The sequence below is a fragment of the Trachypithecus francoisi genome, unplaced genomic scaffold (assembly GCF_009764315.1).
Source record: "Trachypithecus francoisi isolate TF-2019V2 unplaced genomic scaffold, Tfra_2.0 Lachesis_group21, whole genome shotgun sequence".
NCBI classification, from domain to species: Eukaryota; Metazoa; Chordata; class Mammalia; order Primates; family Cercopithecidae; genus Trachypithecus; species Trachypithecus francoisi.
The window spans coordinates 43,589,905-43,610,659 of NW_022681467.1; the positions used below are offsets into that span (position 1 = coordinate 43,589,905).

The 20,755-nt window shown below is 46.3% G+C and overlaps 2 long non-coding RNA genes across 2 annotated transcripts; one reads left to right on the forward strand and one right to left on the reverse strand.

The window, feature by feature from the left end:
* Positions 1-3,968: 3,968 nt before the first annotated feature.
* Positions 3,969-14,063, reverse strand: LOC117068293. Its single transcript, XR_004431055.1, has 3 exons — positions 13,962-14,063; positions 12,110-12,245; positions 3,969-4,657 (listed from the first exon to the last, which is right to left on the reverse strand). It is a non-coding gene; the product is annotated as an uncharacterized LOC117068293 (long non-coding RNA).
* Positions 7,082-8,167, forward strand: LOC117068294. The gene is made up of 2 exons (XR_004431056.1): positions 7,082-7,376; positions 7,836-8,167. It is a non-coding gene; the product is annotated as an uncharacterized LOC117068294 (long non-coding RNA).
* Positions 14,064-20,755: the final 6,692 nt, after the last annotated feature.

Consider the following 20,755-nt stretch of genomic DNA (forward strand, 5'->3'; position numbering starts at 1 on the left):
GGAGTGCACTGGTGTGATCTCAGCTCACTGCAAGCTCCGTCTCCCAAGTTCAAGCAAGTCTCCTGTCTCAGCCTCCGGAGTAGCTGGGACTACAGGCAACCACCACCATGCCCGGCTAATTTCTTTTTCATATTATTATTATTTTTTTGAGACGGAGTCTTGCTCTGCTGCCCAGGCTGGAGTGCAGTGGCCGGCTCTCAGCTCACTGCAAGCTTCGCCTCCCAGGTTTACGGCATTCTCCTGTCTCAGCCTCCCGAGTAGCTGGGACTACAGGCGCCCGCCTCGTCGCCCGGCTAGTTTTTTGTATTTTTTAGTAGAGACGGGGTTTCACCGTATTAGCCAGGATGGTCTCGATCTCCTGACCTCGTGATCCGCCCGTCTCGGCCTCCCAAAGTGCTGGGATTACAGGCTTGAGCCACCGCGCCCGGCTCTTTTTGTTTTTAGTAGAGATGGGATTTCACCTTGTTGGTCAGGCTGGTCTCGAACTCCTGACCTCAGGTGATCTACCCGCCTTGGTCTCCCAGAGTGCTGGGATTACAGGCGTGAGCCACCCTGATCAGCCTTTTTATAGATCTCATGTCTTCTTTCATTAATTTTCTGCTTTTTATGAGTCACTTGCAAATTACTTCTTTATTGACAAAAACAAAATCGTTAGTGACTCTCTAGCATTTTATGTTTTCTTACCATTCCTCCAGTAACAGAAAATACTAGTGAGAAGGAGAAAATTACAATGAAAGGAAGTGGCAGAGCAAATAAGAGATTCGATCTACACACGGTTTTGGTTCTGCGTGAGGCCGGTGATACCCAGATGAAAAGCTAGACGTCCAGCTCCGTACATCCCTGGAGATACCCAGACGATGGAGTGGAATGTTCATTGTGGCACTAAGAGCATCTTACTAGGCTTTATGGACAGTCTGCACAGGATGTGTCTGTGGGGACTTCTGTGCATCACGGGAGGTTTAGCAGCATCCTTGGCCTTGCCCACCAGATGCCAATAGCATCCCCCTCTCCTAGCTGTGACAATTGCAAACATATCCAGACATTGCCAAATGTCCTCTGAGGGGCAAAGTTGCCCCACCTGGGAGGCACTGCTCTACAGGTTTGGACACTGTGCCTGCAATTCCATGCAGCATCACGGCCTATTGATCATGTGTCAGACGGAGCTTAAATTGGTCGATCGCATCCTCAAGCAGCCACTCCAGAGCGTGATTATCTGACACCTGTAATTTACCATCCTGGTTACGTGGGGGGCAAACGTGGAATTATGCACATCAGCAGGCCCAGGGCCTGTTTTCCATGGACTCGGTGTTCCTGCTGAGCACGGCCTCGGTCTCCCCGAGTTATTAAAGACATTGATGCCTCAGAACTGACTCTGCCTCCACTTAATCGGCTCACCAGAAAATTACAATAAAAATCATCTGCCACTTATGAAATTGCCGTTCAAATGGATATTTCCCACCACTTGGCGACAGGCTGCTGTTTCTCTTTCAGTATCTGAGATGTTGTCGGTATCTGAGATGCTGTCTCTGGGAAAGAGCGATCATAGATGTTGTTGAGACACTCCATTGGCCAAGCTGTGTCCCTGGATTGAAACCAAAGTCACAACAATGGATCTGAAACGTACTGAGGAATCCATTCCAAAGATGGCAAGAGCAATTTCGAACAGTACTGCGAGGGCCCTCTGGGGTCAGGACAGGCACTGATCAGCTGCGAGCACAGGCCCCATGCAGCCACGACTCCTCCAAGCCAGCACTGCCCACTCAGCCCGTGGAATCCCAGCCAGGAAGGCCAGTGTATCTACGCCAGTGCCTGAAATGTCAGTATCACAAAGACAGCAGGAGGAGTGACCCACTGGAGCTCAGCAAAAATGACATAAAACAGGCCACAAAGCTGGTGAGCCAAAGTACAGGAGGATTTGTCTGTTTTCTCCTGAGAACGACTGCTCAGCTCACTCCACACAGCATTTCCATGCTTCATCTGTTAGCCCTGGAATGGGTCCCCTGGGAGCCACGGACCTTGGCAAGCTCCACTGTAGGGGACCCTCATGCTGACAGCTCACCCTTGTGGATAAATCCTGCCTCTTCCCTGCATCTGGAGTCATCCCCAAGAACCCGATCACACAGCACACAGGAGGGCTGTGAGCTGAGATGAAATCTGGGCATTGTCTTCGTTGTTATTAATTTAATTGTCATTCTGTCTGAGCAGTTTCATTTTCGGAGAGTAATCTGATTGCCCTTTTAGAACCTTGATCATCTCAGTGTCATGTTCCTAGAGGGAGGGATCCCTGGAAGAGGTGCTCACTGTGGTGTTCTTTTAATTAAATTCATCTGTTCCTGCAATAATGTGGATGAAACACCTGCCCTGCAAGCAAAATACGCAGTTGCTCCTATTCTCGGGACCCAGAGTGGAGTGGAGTTGACCACAGCGTGTGCGTTAGATGCCACTCTTCAGGCAGGTTCACTCCTGAGTCTGCACTCAGGGGATTCCCGATGTTTCCCATCGTCGTGCTCACACCCACCCAGTTAGCAAGTGTGCATCGGGAGATGGATTTCACAGGTGCTGAGCTGCTGGGTGGGTGAGCCTGGAGGGAGATGGTGGAGAGAATGCAAAGCCCGGATTTCGTTCGGTTCTTACCTGGAAGATTTGAGGTTGCAAGAAGAGACTTTCCTTCTCTGCAGTCAGGCAGAGCTCAAAGCCGGTTCTCAGCCTTGTGAGGTCAGCTTTCCAGCTCTGTCTGGCCACTTCTGCTCATGGAAGTCACGTCAGGACGCCGGTTTGTGTCCACGGACAAGGGGCTTCCCCTGCCCCGCAGCCTCATGAGTGGCAGCTGATGCTTTCCCGTCCCCCGGGTGAACCTTGCTTCCATTTCTCACGGTGCTGAACCAGGAGCAGGGGAGGCTGTGATCCATGATCTCCCACAAATCCCAACAGACATATTTTATAGTTTAAAGTGGTTATACGAGTTCTTCTTTTTGGATGTTATTTGTGTGTGATCAGTTTATGTGGTGTTTACTGGGTGTTTGTGTTTTTTATAATGTCGGTTTGTGGGATCTGGGAGAAGAAGGGTTTTTAAGAGGAAGATCCTTGGGGAGACAGAAACCTTGATGCGGGGAGCTGTGAGCGCTCCACTCAGGGCAGGGAGCACATTCAGGACGAGCTGGGCAGAGCATCGGAGGCTTCTGGCTGCCCCTCTCTGGGTGTGAGGCCTGTGGGGCGACTCCATTCAGGGAGGATCTGGCCACTTGAGGCAGGAACAAGCCCAGTAAAGCCTACACTGCAGCTGAAGGAATGATCCCCTGTTTGTTCTCTAAGAGGCCCCTGCAGGCGGGAGATGTCTTAAATAACCACCCGCAGGCAGAGAGTAAAGGGCTCAGTGAAGAAAGAAACTGGAGCTCAGTCCTTTGAGGGCAGAAACACATCCCCCACACCCGCCCTGAGCTGAGCACAGCCATGCCTGGCCTTTGTGGGAACCTGGCCAGGCCCAGCGCCTGCCCTTTGCTGAACAGGGAGTAAGGGGAAGTTAGAGAGCCGCAGGGACATCCTTGGCCTGACTGGTCCAGCCACCTCACTAGCACGTGGGGTGGATGAAGCTCAGGGAAGCCAAGGGACTTCTCCCGGATCCCTGGGGAATAGGACCTGAGGTCCCAGCTCTTGACTCCCAAGTCAGTGCTCCTGCTATGGCCCAAGGTAGCTCAGCACCTGCCTGGCCTGCGCGGGGCACTTTAGAATCATTAGCCCATTTAACCCTGACTGCCACAGACACAAGAGGCTGGGAATGTACCCATTCTACAGATGAGGAACCGAGGCTCAGAGAGGCAGGTAGATAGGAGGGTGAGACCCAAACCCAGCACTGTGACTCCAAAGAGCCCTTAACTTCTATATGCTCATCAGATAAATATTCTATCCTGGGACAATTAGTGTTTTCTTAGATTCAAACAAACAAACAAAAACAAAAGAAATGTTAATTGTTGGGGACATGATTCTCTAATCAGACTTTCAAGGAAATTCCCAGAACTTTGCGGGTTAACAGCGATGCTACTCGTTACCATTGGCTTCTGCCCCTCCTACCCAGGCCTGACCTAAGCACTTTTTTTGGCATTTAGTTGTTTAAACGTCATCACAAACTTCTAAGATACGATTTGATGCGACATCATTGCCCCTGTGTTAAGGGTGTGGAAACTAAGCTGGGAGAGCAGAAATCGCTTGCTCTAAAACCCTGAACCCATGATTCCGTTTCCTTGGAAATATGCCTGGGATGGGGATTTGGAAACCTGTGGGAGGTTGTGTTATTGAGGGTCATTGTTCTCATTCTCCACCTTCCTTCCCTGAATCCATGCCCTGTGTCATGTGACTTTGTAGTTTGTGCATCTAGAGGTAGAGTCTGTTTCCTTGTCCTGTTGATGTTGGGTTTGCTTGTGTGACTTGCTTTAGCCAATGGGACATTAGCAGGTGTGATGTGGGCAGAGAGGCAGCATGTGCTAGCACAGCTGGTCTTGCCTGCTTGTTCTCCTGCCTTCCATTATGAGAGAAATAGGCCTCTGGTTGTCACTGGTCCAAGGAAGATGGGAGACCCTCAGTATAGCAGACCTGGACCCAGCTTGCAGCTTGCAGCCAAGAAAAGCCAGTCCTGGCTCAGATGTGATGAACCCCATCAGACCTGTGGACATGAGAATGAGAACTAAATACTACTGTTTGTAACTGAGTTTGGGGATGGTTTATTACACAGCATGATTGTGAGAGTAGCTGACTGATACAAAACTAGAAACCCAACATGCTGCAGCGCTCACTAGCACCTGAATGCACCTGCCCTCAGGGCCATCTTCTCCTGACACACCATGCTTTCCAATGCCCTCAGGGCATCTTCATGTCAGATGATGGGTCCTTGCCCAGCATGTCATGTTGGCCCCTGTTCCCAAGCGGCAGACCCAAGTTCTTCTGGTCTAGTTCAATGGAGTGGCACCTCTGTGCATCGGAGGAGCTCTTGCTTGTTTGTTTTGTTTTTCTCTAATCAGACATGCAAGGGTCCATTGAGCTCTTCTAATGCAGAGAAAGCCTGTTTGGCTACCATTATGTCAGTTTCTTTTTCACTTTTGCAAACTGTCACTAAACATTCGTCAAACCTAGAGCTGGTCTTTCCCTGGTGACAATAAAATAGCAGGAGTGTTTGTGTCCTCTTTGGATCATGGTGATATTTCTGGCCACCCTGACATCTTCCCTGGAGAGAATGCAACTGTGTCCCCTCCTGACGACTGTTGGGAAGTTTCTTACTAAATAACCATCAGCATCATTATCATTGTATGTCTTTTGGACAGAAAGAAGGGAGGGCAAAGTTCTGTCTCAGACTCTTAGGAGTCAAGAGGGAAGAGGATGGGAGTTGCTGACTTCTGACGGCTTCCCCAGGGAGCTCTGGCTGGGCTGCTCAGCTGTGTTCTCTCACAGCATATGGTTCACAGCTCCCTAGGACCTCAGTATTATTCTTACCACAGGACAGAAGATGACAGCAAAGCTCAGAGAGACTGTGTAACTAGCTTTAGGATTTAGTTTCAGCCTTAGAGTTAGGCTTTCCCTCTTCCTGATTATAAACTGAAATTATAATAACGGTGAGTCAAGGCTTTCTAAACTAAGCATATTCAAGCAATATTATAATAACCAAAAGCAAAACAAGAAAAAAATTAAAAATTTTATTGCCCAGAAATAGAAGATTGTTGAAGGCAGTTATCGTATATCTATATGAAATACATTGTAACTAATGAAATTTATGCTTTTGAAGACTGCTTGATGGCCTAAAGAAATGTACATGGTATAATGTGAATAAAACTCAAAGCAGAATCTGATGAGTAAATTAACAAAACTTCCAAACTAACTAAATTAAACATTTAGAAGAAATCCTAATTTTATAAACCAAATAGATTTTATATGTGCATTAAAAACACTGGAGTTAGATTTTATTTTTTCTCTATTTTTCTAGGAATATTTTATAAACGTTTCAATTACTTTTTTAAATCAGAAGATAAATGAACATCCTTAAGAGTAAAAACATAATAAAAGCATAGAGCAGCCTTGAGGTGTGATGTGTAACTGTCTTATCATATGGGACATGTTTTCATTTCACAAACTCTCCCTTCTTCTTTGGATGCCCCAGGGCAGGGACCCTGTCTCCTCTCTGTCTTGGTGACGCCAGGAACATATCAGAGCCCAATAAATAATTGATAACAACAATTGAGAACTCCTTGAAAGGAGTCCGTTCACTTCAGGTGGCCCGCTAACTCCTCAAGGCTTTCTCTTAAGTGCATTTCATTTGTTTTGATTTTTTTTCAACTTAAATGGATGAAAATTAAAGCCAGGGAGCTGTGGAGAGCCAGAAAAGAGAAAAACAAATGAGTGCAGTCCCTGCAGGACCAAAGGGTGGGGCCTGGACCTGGGCACCTGCCATGTCTGAAAGTCCATTTTTTGCCCAGTTGTTCTGTAAGGCACTATGATCTAAAAGTCAGAAAAGAAAATGGATGATGTAAGGAACAACATTCAATATTGTTACTACAACATAAGAAAGGTGGATTTAGAGATCAGAGAGAACGGTCCCTGCATTGGAGTCACTTGTTCATAGGTGTGTACTGAGCACCCACCCCTGCCAGGCACTGCTCTGGGTGCCAGGACAGGGCAGGGAACAAAACAACACCCCCTGCCCACTGCTCACTGCGAGGTTACTTTCGAGTCTGGAGGACAAGCAGTAGCAGTTGAACTGGCAACTGCGTGATGTGCGGGAGGTGGGGATTGTTCTAAAGGACGATAGAGGTGAAGGGCAAGGCTGTGTCAGGGATCAGGAGGCCTCTCTGAGAAGGTGAGCGAGCCCTGGGAAGAGCACCCCAAGCAGAGGCACAGCAGGTGCACAGGCCCCGGGGCAGGAGAGACCTTGGTGATACTGGCTGAGGAATGGCAGGGAGGTGGGTGTGGCTAGAGCCACGTGACCTAGGGGGAGGTGGGAGGAGATAAGGTCACAGGAGAGGGCGTGGAGTGAAGCAGTGAGGGGTGACCTGTGGCCTGTGGTCACTGTATCCAGGTGGGCAGGCTCCGGTGGAGAGCCAGGGCTCTTGGGGTGGTCCTAGGGGCAGCAGCATCAGCACCCTGGGACCCTGCTGGGAAAGCGAGCTCTCGGGCCCTGCTGAGACCTCCCGAATCAGAACCTCAGGGTGGGCCCGGCCATCGGAGTTTTAACAAGGCCTCCAGAGGATTCTGACACTCACTAGAGTCTGAGAGACACAGCAGAACTCCAACCTGGGCTCTAGTTTTCACCCATGAAACAGGAGGATTCTGGGTGGAAGGGCAGGAGGGGCTGGGGTCCCCCCCAGAAGGAGCGCCCCAGGAGGACGCCACACAGGGTGGACATTCACTCCTCCTGGGAATGTTCTCTAAGGATTCCTTGGACAGGAGAGTGGCTCTCTGGGCTGCCTGGCATTGGAGACGCTGGGGGGCGAGTGCCCCAGGAACAGGCCTACACCTGTGACTGAGGGGCAGGGAATAAAAACCCCAGCTTCCCCTGTGACTGGGTGACTCTGAGGGGCGTCCTGTACACAGATCCCAGGCTGCTCAGCAGGATCGAGTTAGGAAGGGGGTTCCAGGACAGGAACCAGCATGACTAGAGGTGGAAGAACTTTGGCATATGCAAGGCACTGTGTGTCATTCCATGGGGCTGCAGTGTAAGCTTGCAGAGAGGAGGGAGAGTGGTGTGAGATGGAAAGTGACTGATGAAATGTATGTCTCCCCAGGAACATCGGCCACGGATAAGCTCCCAGTGAAGGGACTTAGGAAGCCTCTCCCCCTTGATGTTCTTTCCCCAGAGAGTCTTTAGAGACTGGAAATACTTGCCAGGAAGGAAGAGCCACTTTCTGTCCTCCATTATCAGGAGCACAGAAGAGTGAACCTGGGCCCACATAGAGAAGCATCTCATGCTGTCTGCAGCAGCTGTAGCGCTCTCCTGGGGCAGGAAACGCTCCAAGGTCAACATGACTTTGAAAAGGGGCTGGGAGAAAAGCCCCCAGTGCTGGCCCTGGACTCACTACCCCAGGGCTCCTAAAGGGTTAAACATGACTAGATTGTAATGAGCCTTTCCCAACATGCAAAGAAGCATCCAGGGATAATGTCTAAATGCAGATGTGCTATTTCTCTCCTCTTCCTTTTTCAACTCCCATCTGTTGGGATCCACATGTTTCCTAAACAAAGGAATGAACACACAAGACAACACAGGACAAGACAAACATGGCGGCCACCATGTTTGTAGAGGACTACGTGCTCACAAACGAGATGTTCCCGATAAGTCCTGCTCTTGCAAACGAAGCAGGGTGTTCCTTCCCTGCAAATAGGGAGGACAAAGGAGCCAGCTGCAAACAGCAGACCCTGGGGGCTGGTTTATGTATAAACATCTTGAAAATCCAGAAAGTCAGGGAAAGGTCAGAAAAACAACAATGTGTCTTGTGACTTGGCAACATTCCACAAACGACTGTATAAAATAAAGCAGAGCGTGCCCGTTCAGGGAGGCCGCCATGTTTGTCTCGTCCTGTGTTGTCTTGGGTGTTCATTCCTTTGTTTAGGAAACACGTGGACCCCAACACCCATCACCCTCAGTGTCCTCACAGCAGCTTCCCCTTGTCCTATGACAAACCTGGAGCAAGGTGCTTTGGGTGGGAGGCAGAGTGACGTGGGAGACCCTGAGTTCTGCATATCTCTGCCTGTATTTCCCTCCTTCCTTCCTAGTTCAAGGAGGCAAACAGGTGTGGCGACTCCTCCTGGCAGGGACTTTCACAGGACACAGGCAGGAGCTACTTGAGAAAGATTTAGCTCATTGGAGAGAGGGATGGGGCAGAGAGGGAAAGAGATGGAGGAGAAGATTGTTGAAGAATGGAAAGGTGCAATGTTCCCCAGGTCCTTGGCAGAGGGTGGTTGTGAGGTCCCACACCTGCAAGTGGGAGTCACTGGATTCTACCGGTGGCTGACCTGCTGACCAGAGATGGGAGCCCAGTTTCCTCTTCTGTAAAATCAGGTGTAGCCCAGTGGCTTTCAACCCTGGCTGTATGTTAGGGACACCTGGGAAGTTTTAAAGATTCCTGACACCCACATTGGACCCCAGATCTATCAGATCAGAACATCTGGATTTAGAATCTTTAGTGTCCCTCAGGTGACTCAAATATGCAGCCAAGATGGAGAGCACAGACCTTAGCTAAGTCCTGTTGATGAGAATTTGGAGACCATGAAACACTTAGAGCAGGCAGGATCCTAAGAAATCACCTGCTGCAACTCCCACCTTTCGTAGGGTAAGAAACTGGTGTTCAGAGAGGCCAGATCATTCACTCAAGGACACACAGCATGTGAGGGGCAGAGCCATTTCCAGTATTCCCGCCACCTCTTGACCTCCCTAGAAGACCGGCTGGAAGCTCTCAACTTCACAGGAGAGCTGGGTCTGAGAGGCCCACAAGGGATCCCTGATTTCCAGGAAGGAAGCCCAGGCCTCCTGGCGGCTCAGTGAGTCACCCTGCAGCAGTAGCCCTGAGGCCCCTCCTTGAAGAAAAATTCCAGGAGGCTTGAAATGTTCTCCAAGATATAGAAAAGGAAGACGTGCCTGGAAACTGGAGAAGACTGCACAACGGATATAAATATTTGGGTTTTGTGGCTTCTTTCCCCCCCAGAAAATAAACATGGCAGAATTGCTTCTCACTGAAAGGGCGTCTGGGTTTCATAAACAGACCATAAAGAGGCAACCAAAGACCCAGACATTCCCAAATCAGCATCTGTCCCTGCCGTCTGCTCTACCTCCATCCTCCTAGGTCTCTCTCTCACCCAGGCTCACAACACAGGGAAGCGCTCTTGCCCTTTGGAAAAAGGACCGTCTTCTCCCCACATACTTGTCGCTTGGCTCCTCCCACAGGTGGAGCGTGAATCTGATTGGTGGGAAGATAAGACTCTGGGCTCCATCTAGTAGGTGGGACTAATATGCAAATAGTCAAAAGAGGATGCTTTTGGCCGCAACTAACGGAATATGCAACTAAAAGTGGCTTATTTTATTGCTACCTAAAATGGGGTCCATGAACCAGCAATATCAGTTCATTAGAAATGCAGAATCTCGGGTAATACTCAAGGCTTACTGAATCAGAATCTGCTTTTCTTTTTTAAACAAGATTACCCAGGTGATTCATATGCCCATTAAAAGTTTTAATTACTTAGAGTCAAGTTTATTTTGTTTAAGCTTTCTACCTGGCTAAAAATCTAATTATATATTAATTCCAAAGCCTCCCCAACCCCCACCCCCGCTACATTTTCCTGTTTGAAAAAAATCACAGTACCAAAAGGAACTGATTTCTAATGTGTGATATATTTTATTTAATTGCCTTTGTGCAGTTCAGGAAATGGGTTTCCCACATTAATTCATGGATCCACAAAAAATTTAGTGCAATTTGGTTAATTTTAGATTCACACGTGACGGTAAGAAATAAGGAAAATCTCACCTGCACTTCATTCATTTCCTCCCAATAATACTATCTTCCTAATTATAGTAAAGTTTCACAAGCAGAATATTGACTCTGATAAATCCATCTATCTGACCCAGGTTTCACCAGTTTTTATATGCACTGATTAGTGTGTATTTAGTTCTTTGAAATTTTATTATATGTTTAGATTCATGTGACCACCACCATTAAGATTCAAAACAGTTCTGGCCGGGCATGGTGGCTCACGTCTGTAATCCCAGCACTTTGGGAGGCCGAGGCGGGTGGATCATGAGGTCAGGAGATCAAGACAATCCTGGTTAACACAGTGAAACCCCGTCTCTACTAAAAATACAAAAAAATTAGCCAGACGTGGTGGTGGGCGCTGCAATCCCAGCTACTTGGGAGGCTGAGGCAGGAGAATTGCTTGAACCTGGGAGGTGGAGGTTACAGTGAGCCGAGATTGCGCCACTGAACTCCAGCCTGGGCTATAGAAGAAGATTCGGCCTCAAAAAACAAAATAAATAAATAAATAAATAAATAAATAAATAAAATAAAGATATCTAAGTGAGATCATATGGTGCATAACCTTTTGAGGTCGGCTTTTTTCACTGAGCTTAATTCCCTGGAGAGCCATCATGCCGTCACAGGTATTAATAGTTTGCTCCTTTTCATTGCAGAATAATATTTCATAGTAGAGATGCACCAGTTTATTTAACTCATTCATTAAAGTACATTTGGGTTGTTTTCCAATTTTTCGCTATTATCAGCAAAGTTGCTATGATTATTCGTATATAAATTTTTGTCTGAATACAAGTTTTCATTTCTCTGGGACAAATGCCCAAGAGGCCAAATGCTGGGTTATATGGTAAGCACATGTCTAATTTCTGGAAGGAACTGCTGAACCGTTTTCCAGAGCATCTGTGTATCAGCAGTGTTTTGTATGAGCAATACAAGTTTTCTATACCCTCGCCATCATTTACTGTTATCACTGTTTTTTATTTTAGCCACTTTCATGTGGGTATTTAGTGATTTTAATTTGCATTTTCCTTGTGGATAATGATGTTGAACATGTTTTTGTGTACTTACTTGCCATTCATATATCACCACTGGTGAAATAGCTGTTCATGTCTTTTGCCCATTTCCTAAATGGATTTTTTTTTTTTTACTGTTGAGTTTTAATACTTCCTTATATTATTCTAGGTATTAAATCCTTTGTGGGATAAGTAGTTTGAAAATATTTTCTCCCAGTACGTAGCTTGTCTTTTCATCCTCTTCATAAGGCCTTTTGCAGTGCAAAAGTTTTAAATTTTATTGAGGTCCAATTGATCAATTTTTCCTTTTGTGCATTGTGTTTTCTGTGTCAAGTCTAAGAACTCTTTTTCTAGCCCTGGGTCCTGAAGATTTTCTCCTAAGCATTATTTCTTTAAAGTTTTATAATTTTACATGTTACATTATGAGTCCAAAATCCATTTTTGAGTTAATTTTTATATAATGTATGACAGTTAGGGTGTGACTGATTTTCTTTGTCTATGGACAAATTTTTTTCTGACACTATTTGTTGAAAAGGCAATTGAACATTAAAGTTCTAGAAGCACTGGCTTAAATTACAAAGGCATTTTGTTTTTTAAACTCACTTAACAAGAAGTCCAGAAAAGGCAACTCCAACTTGGCTTACTCTCCAGTTCTAAGAGGTCTCTGTCTGCGTCTTTGGGATTCTCTGGCCTTCGCCTTGGGGTTTCCGGTGGCTGCCATTGCTCCAACATCACCAGCCTGTGCCCAAAACAGAGGAAGGGAAGGAGAGTTGGGAGATTTTACTCCTGTGTGGCTTCTTCTATAGCCCAGGCTTCCCAGAAGCCTCTAGTAAATGTCCCTTAGGTCCCATTAGCTATTAATAGAACTGGATGACAGGCTTATTGTCAAACCAATCACAAGCAAAGGGAGAGGATTACTGTGCTTGGCCTTGAACCACTGACCAATCATGTTGCTCTGCTTAGGGCTGAAGCAGGGCCACCTTCCTTCAGCACATTGTTTTCTTTTCTCTTTTCTTTTCTTTTTTTTTTTTTTTTGAGATGGAGTCTCGCTCTGTCACCCAGGCTGGAGTGCAGTGGTGCGATCTCAGCTCACTGCCAGCTCTGCCTTCCGGGTTCATGCCATTCTCCTGCCTCAGCCTCCCAAGTAGCTAGGACTATAGGCGCCTGCCACCACGCCCAGCTAATTTTTGTATTTTTAGTAGAGATGGGATTTCACCATGTTGGCTAGGCTGGTCTCCATCTCTTGACCTCGTGTTCCGCCCACTTTGGCCTCCCAAAGTGGTGAGATTACAGGCCTGAGTCGCGGCACCCAGCCATGTTAGCCAGGATGGTCTCGGTCTCCTGAGCTCGTGATCCGCCCGCCTCAGCCCCTCAAAGTGCTGGGATTAAGAGGCGTGAGCCACCACACCTGGCCCAGCACATTGTTTTCTACTGGAGGGGTGAACAGAAGTGTGGCTCTGTTACCAAGGAAGAAAGGAGAGTGGCTACTAGTGTCTGCCGTGAACCTGGCTATCCCTGTGTCCTCTCTCCTGTGTGTGTGTGTGTGTGTGTGTGTGTGTGTATGTGTGTGTGTGTGTCTTGCAGACATCAGTGCACAACACACCACAGTCCTATAATTCAGTGGACTGTTTATCTGCTCAGCAGACTCCACCGTCCCCACAGTCAGGGTTCAGGCACTAGAAGATATGTGGCAGGAAGGCAGAGGAAGACCCAAGCCACAGACCCCCATCCAACTTTGAGTGCAAGCAACGAAAACCAACTCTGGATTCCTTGATTTAATTTTTTGAAGACATTTATGGGAAGAAATGGGGTAAGTATGTAGGAAAATTAAACATGAGGAGCCAGATTCAGGGAGCTTGGGGGCATCAGGGCAGCTCCTGGGTCCCCTGTGTGGCCATGATGGTGAATTCACTCATGTGTCACTGTTCACGATTCAGGTCCCCACAGGAGGACAGGATGGTCCTGTCTTGGCCACATGTTACCCCCTGGACTCGGGGAGGGTGTTGTCGTTTGACTGAAAGTCCCTCCTCACCCCATGGACAGGGATGGGGAGCTTCTCAGCGGAAGCCCAAGGATTTGCTTAGGATGGGAGAGTAAACCCCGCACGCCCTCCACATATCACCTGCACAAACGCCCCTGCAGCCGAGCCAGCCTGTTCACTGCCCCTCAAACATCCTTCCCTCCTATCCTTGCTTGTGCTGGGATCCCTCCTGGAAGGCTTCCCTCTCCTGCCTGCTCTTCTGACTTTCATGGTCCTTCAAGACTCTAGTTAAGCCACCCTCCTCCTCCAACAAGCACCAGCCATTGCTGCTGTGCTGCTGTGTCGAGGTTTCTGAACCTCAGCATTATTGACCTTTTGGGCTGGGCAATCTCTCCTGTAGGACTCTCCTGTATATTGTAGGATGCCTAGCAGCGTCTCTGGCCTCTACTCGGTAAATGCCAGTTACGCCCTTACCCAGTCGTGACAACCAAAACTGTGTCCAGACATTAGCAAGTGTACCTGGAGGGAAAAATTGCCTCTGGTTGAGAGCCACTCCTTTTCTGAACCTGAGTCACTAAGATTTACTGCCATAGCAACTTAATTACATCGTGATGTTTACTTAACTTCTCACTGCTGCTTATTGCTTTGGCAGACTGTAACCAGCCAGAGAGCAGCCAGGTTAACCCCTACCGTGGCCCCATACTAAGTTGTCTCCTGCACTGTATAGGGATGGCTCAGTGCACAAGGAGCATGGCGGGGTACACATTTGGGCTTGATGGCTTGGAAGCCTCTGCTAGATTGGCAGGCACACAGCTTGGTACCACGTCTGGATGCAACATCACGTTCCTGAGGCAGGATGGTGCTTGTACTGAAGACAGTCTTGCTGGCTCTAGTGAAGGACAGAGTTCTCAGTGGATCCAGTGGGAACCAAAGCCTGCTGTGACTCTCCAATAGTGACAGCCATCCGCTCGACCTCTGGGCCCAGGCACGCCTCACAGGAGCTCTCTACAGGCACTGTCTCTCCACAATGAATTAGGTATCAGTGTCTGGCTTTTAGAGATTCGGAAACTGAGGCCAGAGTGTTCTAACGTTCTAAGCACATTCACGGTGAGTAGGAGCAGAGCTGGCTTCTGCCTGAGAGGTCTGAGTCCAGGGTCAATGCTCATCGCCACGATTCTTATAGGCTACCCAAGCCCACTGTCTCCTTGAGCACCCATGTGCCCCATGCAGCATGTAACTTGCAGGAAATAAGGCATTTGCCAGTCTTTGCATGTGTCCAATGTGAACTTATCTCCTATTTAGCACAAAGCCTTTATTAAATTAGAGTTACTGATTTAGCAGATACATTACTCTGTCATCTCGACAGCGATAAGATCTGCATTTTGCTCACTTCTGGATCACACAGTCTAGCAGAATTCTTGATGCATGGCAGGAACTCATCATTATTTGCTTCAGTTAATTGAATTGTATTATGTTTCTGTGGACACTTCATCACACCTAACAGTGTTTTGCACAAAGTAATTGTTAAAAAAATACTTTTCAAAGGGCTAAATGTTTGATCAATCAATAGGTTTTTAATTGAGTATCCTTACAAGTGAATATCATAAAGCGACTATAAAAGTGTTTTTATCACTGTGTGTTGATTACCCAGATTAAATGTTTCTTTAAGCCTCAGAGTGCGTAATGATTCAGTTCCTCTGATTTTAAGCTCAGATCTATTCAGTGATGAGATATGCAGGTCTGGAAGCCTCTGAAATTCATAGTGTGGATGCTGGGAACCCATGATGCTGGTGGCCAATTTTGAAAATTGTTATGGAAATTTATATTCATTAGAAATGATGGCAAGTTCTGGAATGGGATTCTGCAGAGTCAATTTAAAATTTGTTTCAAGGAGATAACTGAGGAAGTAGCAAGCAGAGACACTAACTTGAACGTGACACCCCGGAGAGACAAAACTCAGCTTGATGAATGGAGCCAAGCCAGAAAACGGCTGTGGGCCTGTCCCAGAGGGGCCACATATTTTCTGACAATTGGCAATGTTATCTGTTAACTAGAAATCTGTTATGGGACAAGCAGAAGATTGCCTGCAGCCCTCGGAGAGCAAGACAGTTGTCCTCTTGGCTTCTATATAATATGCCTCTAAGCAAAGTTTCAGAATTTATCAGTGGTGAGATCCTCAAATATTTAACCAAGCACCCCTGAGGGCTATGACATGGTAGTGATGGGAAATAGAGCTGGGAGCAGGGGAAGAAAAGCTGAGATGTAGCTTTTACCCTAAGCACATTCTCCTAAAGTGATACCTTTGCAATAATCTGTTTCAATAATATGCTGACATGGGCAGTGTTAAGACAATAATCAGAAGAATTTAGAGGAAGCATTCTGAAATATGAAAGTGCAGCTTATGTGGCCAGAATGTGAGAGTCCCAATTGAAGAGTCCAGGGTGAAGAGTCTACGTGGACGTGTGTTCTCTCACCCGCCCCACCCCGCAAATGGCACAGACTCCATCCAGACCCTCCCCCAGTCCATCGCCCAGGTGTAAGACCAGCCTCTGATTCTGCGACTTACAAGATGGGAGTGTGCGAGTGTAGGAACTATCCTCCTCTCTGGAGGAGGAGGAAGCTTCAGGGCTGCAAAAGCTGCAGGCACATTCTCCTCTGGTGCTCTGCCATGGGATTCATGCTACAGCCTGCATGACTTTCAGAGCCAGAGCTTGGAACAGCTTATCCTATGCTGAGAGTTTGTTTTGCCAAGGGTTGTGTCTCCTGCTGGGAGTGCAAATACATCTACATCACCTTCCAGACAGGGAGGGAGAGGACTAAAAGATTGGCACCAGCAAATCACTTTATGCAGGCAACAAAACCACAAAAATAAACCCTTGAAAATGGACTGAATGACACGCCCACGTCACTGATAAATGCCGTTTTCAGCAGTCTCATCTCTTTGCCAGAGAGGTCAGTCAACTTGGACTCTTGTTATCATCACATTCAACACCAGGTATCTGCTACATTCTACAACCATTCTCAAGTTCATGTGCTGCTGGCCCAGTAAGGGGGAGCTGAGTTGGTTTGAAAAGCCCTAATTACAAGGCTTAGTGTTTTTCTTTGTAAAGGGGATTTTTGAGTTTAGAAACAAAGTGACTGTAGGTACAAACAGATGCAAAGCTTCAAAAAGTAGTTTATTTTTCATTCTGTGCCTCTATTCACCCAAAGAACGACCCTCCACCTCACTCCACCGCTGGCCAAAAACTGTGGCAGGGGAGGTTGGAGAAGTAGCACAATATTTTCTTTAGGCTTGGAGAGTAAAGACCTCCCTAGGTAGCATGTCAATTCCAAATGTTACAGTCTTTCCAGTTGGTCTCACTCGGAGTTCTTTGTCTCAGAACCAAGAGAATTAAGGAGCATGGACACAAAGGGTGAGGTTGGAGCAAAAGTTCAATAAGTAAGAGACAAAAGCTCTTTGCCACAGAGGTGGGGCATGAAAGAGCGTTGCCGTTTTTACAGTTGAATGCAAAGGCTTTTATAAGAAACTGATGAGGACTGGGCATCTCATTTTTATAAGGCTCGAATTTCTGGTAGCTCCACCCCATCCTCCTAATGCACCTGTGGTGCATTAGCTTGAATTACTCCATATTGTTTGTTCTTCTTACTGCACATGTGTTAGCGGATGGAATTTTCCATTGTGGACATGTCTGGGCAAGTCACCTGTGTAGTCTTTCTTATCTGTGCAGGTGTAAGCATGTCTCAGGCAAGTTCCCATGTGCAAGTTCCCTTATCTGTGCCTGTAGCTTATCAGGCTGTTCTTTTGTTTGAAAGAATTCAACTGAGGACCCACCCTAACTGCCTGCCTGACTGGTTTCTTCTTTTCTCCTTTCTCACTAATTGCCCTTGGAAACTCATCATAGGAGACCCTCATGGAATATTGAGGTGCAAGGGACCCTTGGAGTTGCCCTGTTGTTGGGGTGGCTACCTCAGTGAGTAAGGTCCTGCAGGGAGGCTGGGCTATGAGCCCCTGCACTTGGCATCAGGACTCGACTCCTCTGGTCTGTCTGGGGTCCTTCCTGGGCATTACCCTGACTTCTGGGCCCTGCTTGTGGCAGAGATCTTTTTATACAGATTACTTTCTTGCTGGACATCATCTCAGCCTTCATTTTTTTGTGCAACAGCTTAGAAGCCCCATTAAGAAAAAAAAAAAAAAAAAAAACCTTACTTTTTAGAAGTGGACTAATCCATACCTCAAGTTCTCAACCCACGTTGCGATGGTGGAACCATGGGGGTCTTCAGGAAGTGGATTATTCCCTAGACCTCTCTCTTCCAGAGAAGTGCACGGTGTATGTGTGTGCATATGTCTATGTACACTAGGGTGTGTGCCTGTGAACACATGTGCTGGGTGTGTGTACATGTGTACATATGTGGAGGCCAGAGCAGCTCCATTTTGGAAGCAAATCCACCATGTTGGCTTCTGATTACTCCCAGTTTCAGGAAGACTTCTAAGATTTCCAGTTTATCTGTTGTTCCTTGTGGAAGAGCAGGTACTTATTGTAAATCCTGCCCTTAGTTCAAACATTGATGTTATCTTACTTCAATAGTTCTACACATCCCTTCTGAATCACCCCTTCCCTATGGGTTTGCAGGGTAATGGTGTGGGGATCCACCACCTTGTCTCTCCTCCAACCAGGAGACAGACATGGCTTTTGTTTGCACATCCTTATTACATGTTTCTTCCTAAGAAACTGGATTCGTCAGCCTCTCTGTTCGACCTTTCAGCTTCCTCGGTATTTGCGGGTAGGCTTGGATAGGCCTAACTGCCATGGAACAGTGTGCTTGTGTGAGCATGTGTGTTTTGCCTCTTCTGTTAGCATGATGGCCCTGGAGGCCAGCTCTCTGCATCCATTTTCTCTGTGAGTCCTGCAGCCCCCATCCTTAGAAGTTAACAGTGTCTGGTTTAACTCAGGAGTATGGGAAGAAAGCTGGAAGCAGAGTCAATTACTTTTTCAAGTCTAGATCATCCAGACTGACCAAGAAAGGTCAAATATTTCATCATGAAAACATTTGGTGGTCTGAAGATGGGTCCACAGCAGGATCACATTTGCCTCACCACTGTGATTGGTTCACAGGTGATCACATAACCCAGGGCTAAGCCAATGAATGCACAGTATTCCCCTTAGCCACTGGAATTGGTTCTGAATTGATCTAATCAGAGTGAAGACAGAACTTTTTCAATTGTAATAGACTATTTTTTAGAGCAGTTTTAGATTAACAGCAAAATGAGCAGAAGGTTTCAGAGGTTTTTCACATATCCTTGGCCCCCTCACTTGTACATCTTCCCCATCAACATCTCACAATAGAGTGACACATTTGTTGAAATCGATGAACCCACATTGACACATCATTATCATCCAAAGACTATAGTTCGCATTAGGCTCCATCTTTGGTTTTGTACATTTTATGGGTTTGGCTAAATGTACAGTGACATATGTTCATCCTTATAATATTATACAGAGTATTTTCACTGCCCTAAAAATCCTTTTTGCTACACCTGTTCATTGCTCCCTTTCCCCAGTCTCTGGCAACCACTAATCTTCTGTCTTCTGTCATAGTTTTGCCTTTTCTAGAATGTTGTATGGTTGGAAACATATAGTACGTGGCCTTTCAGGCTGGTTTCTTTCATTTAGCCATAGGCATTGAGGGTTCCTTCTTGTTTTTTCATGTCTTCATTGCTCATTTCTTTTTAGTGCTGAATAATCTTCCATTATCTGGATTTATCACAGCATATTTATACATTTGCCTACTGTAGGGCATCTTGGTTGCTTTTAAGTTTTGACAACTATGAATGAAGCTGCTGTAAATATCCATATGCAGGGTTTTTTTGTGGACATGAGTTTTTAACTCATTTGGGTGAATACCAAGCGGCATGACTGCTGCTGGATTGTATCGTAAGAGTAGGTTTAGTTATGCAAGAAATTGACAAATTGTCTTCCACAATAGCTGTAACGTTTTGCATTCCTGTCAGTAATAAATTGGAGCTCTTATCACTCCACATCCTCATCAGCATTTGTTGTCAGAGTTTTGGATTTTCTCTATTTTAATAGGTGGTTACTGGTATCTAATTTTTTCTTTTAAATAGAGACGAGGCTTCCCTACATTGCCCAGGCTGCTCTCAAACTCCTGGGCTCAAGGGATCTTTCTATCTCGGCCTCCCGAAGTGTTGGAATTGCAGGTATGAGCCACCGGGGCCAGTCTCATTGTTTTAATTTGCATTTCCCTAATTACATACTACAGTGGGCACCTTTTTATATGCTTATTTGCCATCTGTACATCTTCTTTGGTGAGGTGTGGGTTAAGATCTTTGACCCATTTTTAGTCGGGTTGTTTTCTTATTGTTTAGTTTTAAGAGTTCTTTTTATATTTGGGGTAACAGTCCTTTATCAGATGTGTCTTTTGCAAATATTTTCTCCCAGTCTGGGGCTTGCCTTTTCCTTCTTTTGACAGTATCTTTTGCAGAGCATTACATTTCAATTGTAATGGAGTTCAGCTCATCAATTCTTTCTTTCATGGATTATGCCTTCGGTGCATCTATAAAGTCATCACCAAATCCAGGGTCATCTTCATTTTCTCCTATGTTATCTTCTAGGAATTTTATAGTCTGCATTTTATGTTTAGGTCTGTGTTCCATTTTGAGTTACTTTTGTAAAGGATGTAAGCTGTGTGACTAGGTTCATTGTTTCATTTTTAAAAAATTTTATTTTATTTTGTTTTTTTTTTTTGCAGGTAAATGTCCAGTTGTTGGAGCACCATTTGTTGAGGAGTCTTTGCCTCATTTGTATTCATTTTACTCCTTTGTCAAAGATTAGTTGACTCTATTTATGTGGGTCTATTTCTGGGCTCTCTATTCTGTTTCATTGATCTATCAGTGTGACCCGTACCATACTGTCTTGATTACTGTAGCTTTACAGTAAGTCTTGAGGTCAGGTAGTGTCAGTCCTCCAATTTTGTTCTCCTTTACTATGTATACTATGTGTTGGCTATACTGGGTCTTTTTTTTTTTTGAGACGGAGTCTCACTTTGTTGCCCAGGCTAGAGTGTAGTGGTGTGATCTCAGCTCACTGCAACCTCCAACTCCCAGGTTCAAGAGATTCTCCTGCCTCAGCCTCCGGAGTAGGGGTACTACAGGCGCACACCACCACGCCCAGGTATTTTTTTTGTATTTTTAGAAGAGACAAGGTTTCACCATGTTGGTCAGGATGGTCTCGATCTCCTGACCTTGTGAT